This window comes from Megalopta genalis, unplaced genomic scaffold, assembly GCF_051020955.1.
Source record: "Megalopta genalis isolate 19385.01 unplaced genomic scaffold, iyMegGena1_principal scaffold0222, whole genome shotgun sequence".
NCBI classification, from domain to species: Eukaryota; Metazoa; Arthropoda; class Insecta; order Hymenoptera; family Halictidae; genus Megalopta; species Megalopta genalis.
The window spans coordinates 268080-271485 of record NW_027476291.1 but is presented as its reverse complement, the minus strand read 5'-3'; positions in this window follow the sequence as shown (position 1 = coordinate 271485).

Here is a 3406-nt window from a genome sequence, read left to right as displayed (position 1 = left end):
CACGGCGGAAAATTTTTACCGCTACACTACTAACCGTCTCGCATTCGCAAATGCCTAGAACTTCCGCTTTCAAAACTACACTGAACGCGCTGCTTTCCAGGTATTTTCCTATAAATCACATAATTATTACCGAAAATTATTAGCAAAACCTACTCCGTTCAACTAACAATTTTATTAGTATTTCAACACACAGAAAATGGTTCTTATAGACCAAAATCGAACTTTGAAATGCACGAAATGGTTTTTGAGCCGACTGTGAAAACTACAGATTGTAGGAAATTAATAGGTGAAATAGGATGAACTCCACCTGCGGATTTTTTAAATATAACTACTCTTCGACGTTACCCGTTTTACCGTCGAGATACGATTGAGGACTATTTCCGTTCAAATTAACAAAGTGTCTGCTTTGGAAGGTTCGTCAACCTTCCAGAAAGTTAATTTTTGTGCGACTTGACGAGAAGTCAGCTTTGATCTCCTGTGACGAGAAGCATAATGATAAGAGGTATGGAAGTGAGAGACACAGGTTAATTACTTAACACAACGTGGTTTAATAAACATTAGTACAAAACGTGGCTAGCGTGCGCATGGGTCCCACAGACTGTGTCCATGAGAAACAGCAGAGTGGTACGCGGTGGACGCGCCGGTGGCGCGTCGGCGGCGACTTCTGGGCGGCCAGGATGAGACACTAAGGGATACGAAGATATCCCTAACACCCTCTCTCGAAGACTCGGCCGACCTCAAGATTCCGCCCTTCGAATGCCGAGGTTATCTAGGCACCGCCAGTGTTTTGCTGTTGACAGTCCCTTCGTCAACGCGTCTGCTGGCATTCTGTCAGTTGACAGGTGGTCGAGCTCGATCTCCCCCGATGCAAGTGCTTCTCGCACGAAATGGTGTCGCACATGGATATGCTTAGTGCGAGAGTGAAATACTGGGTTTCCTGCTAGTTTTTGATCTCCGAGGTTGTCGTTGAATAGCTTGACGGTTCGTGGGCCGTCGATTCCCATGTCTCTTGCCAGTCGTAGCAGATACATCGCCTCTTTTGAGGCGTCGCTTAGGGCCATATATTCGGCCTCCATCGACGACAGCGCTACGGTCCGTTGCTTTCTGGACTCCCAGGACACAGCCCCACCGTTCATTGTAAAAACGAAGCCGGTGTACGATCTTCGATCTTGGATACACGCCGCCCAGTCGGCATCCACGTATCCAGTTAAGTTGCTGATATTGCTCTTGAACACGATTCCCACGTCCGAGGTACCCTTTAAGTATCGTAGTATCCTCTTCGCTGCTTGCCAGCGTTCTTTGCCGAAGGAATCGTTGAACTGACACAACGCGCTGACCGCGTGTGATATGTCAGGTCGCGTTGCGACAGCTAAGTACATTAGTGCACCTATTAGCTCTCTGTAGGGGGGCTTCTCACTGTCGTCCTTGGTCCAAAGTTTCGATTTGGACAGCTTAACTCCTGCCTCTATTGGTGTGCTTGCAGGTTTGCACTCAGCCATGTTAAAACGATTTAACAAATCGTTGATGTAACCCTTTTGCCTCAGGGTTATTCCACTCTTGTGGCGGGAGAACTCGATCCCAAGGCAATACTTCACGTTCCCCAGGTCCTTCACGTCGAACGATTTTCGTAGAAAGTCGTAGACTCTGTCGATCCCTTCGGACTTGCGCGATATAATTAAGATGTCGTCCACGTAAACGATGATTAAGGTAAGATTATCACCCGCGCCCCTTACGTAGACGCTCGCATCGCCTGCTGTGGGGGTAGCACCGAGCTTTATCAGTTCGTCGCTTAAACGTCGATACCAAGAGCGACCAGCCTGCTTCAGGCCGTACAGGGCCTTCTTGATTCGACAAACGCGATCCCTGTGTAGCGAGGCCAGCATTCTTTTGGCTTCGGCTACGATTTCGGGGGATGTGTGTTGCTTCGACACGACAAACTCGAGAACCTCCATGGTATAATTTGGGACCTCCATGAAGATTTCTTCCTCGATGACTCCGTTCAGGTACGCTGCAGTCACGTCGAATTGTCGAATGTGCATTTTTTGACTGGCAGCAAAGGCAACGGCGAGTCGTATAGAGCTGAGTCGGGCTACCGGTGCGAAGGTTTCGCTGTAGTCCGCGCCCGGTTTCTGGGAAAAACCTTTCGCCACGACTCTAGCCTTCCTTTTTGTAATTTCGCCGTCTGGTCCGTACTTGTTTCGAAGCACAATGCGGCTTCCGACTGTCGACTCGTTCGCGGGACGATTAACCATGTCCCATGTCTTATTTTTGAGAATGGAGATAAATTCGTCGGCCATTGCTAACATCCATTCGTCTTTTTGTGATCCAGAGATCGCTGATTTGATGGAGACTTCTGCCAAACCAGCCGAGTCACTTGGTTCTGGGTTTCGTTTCTGGTAAACTTTCCGCGGTCTTCCTGGTATTCCTGTGCGTAGCATTCGGGGCCTTCCGGGTGCGCGCTCGGGCTGTCGCTCCTCCCATTCCCCTTCGGAACTGTGAACATTTTGAACCGAATTACCTAGATTTTCGTCGACACCAACTGTGTTGTCCAGTCTCGCAGTCACGCCGATGTCGGAAAAAGGATCCGTCTTTTCGGGCCCCTCGTTTGGTCGGTCCTCGTCGACACTTGTGTCTTGACTCGGACATCATCTTACGTCATCTTACGTCCTTTAACACGATTATTATTTATTAAATTAGCTTTGCGAATCATTCGTTGAACTCTGTTCGGACACGGAATTATTTAAATAAAATTTACGTACTTTGTTTATCTTCACTGTACGTGTGTCATTTCATATGTTACACACGAGGTGTCATACACACTAGAAAATTAAAACGGCCGTCACGGTTAAATTACTTATTATTTCGGGTCCGAAAAATTGGTAAATATTCTTCAGACGTTCTCAAGTAAAGGTGAACAGTGTTTTTCTTAAAAATATCACTGTTACGTAGTAAAAAGAAAATCCGGAAAGTTCTCGCTTCGTGATTTGTTCAATACTTCGAGCGCGGCTCGAGTCCGTCCCGACCATCTGTCAAAGCCTCGTGCTGCGGGCTCTCGAACTTCGCGCCGTCACCTTTCATTGGTCAGTGTTTTTCGTTAATAACTCGTAAACAAAGCCGCAGATTGCATTTTCGCAAAGCAAAGAGTTACTTCAAATGACGTCAGCTACCCCTCATTTTCGGCTGTTAAAGTAATTGTGGAACACCCTGTATAAGTAAAATACATTGTTATACGTATTAATAATAACTGTACATTAACAAGCTCTATTGACATTGTGCATAATTAGATAAGTGCAAAATTATATTCTACATTAAATTGTTTTGTTGCGTATCATCCTTGGAATTATCTAGTATCGTGGCCTACGGGTGAGCATTGTGTCGATGGACCGTGGATGGCTATGTGCGACTC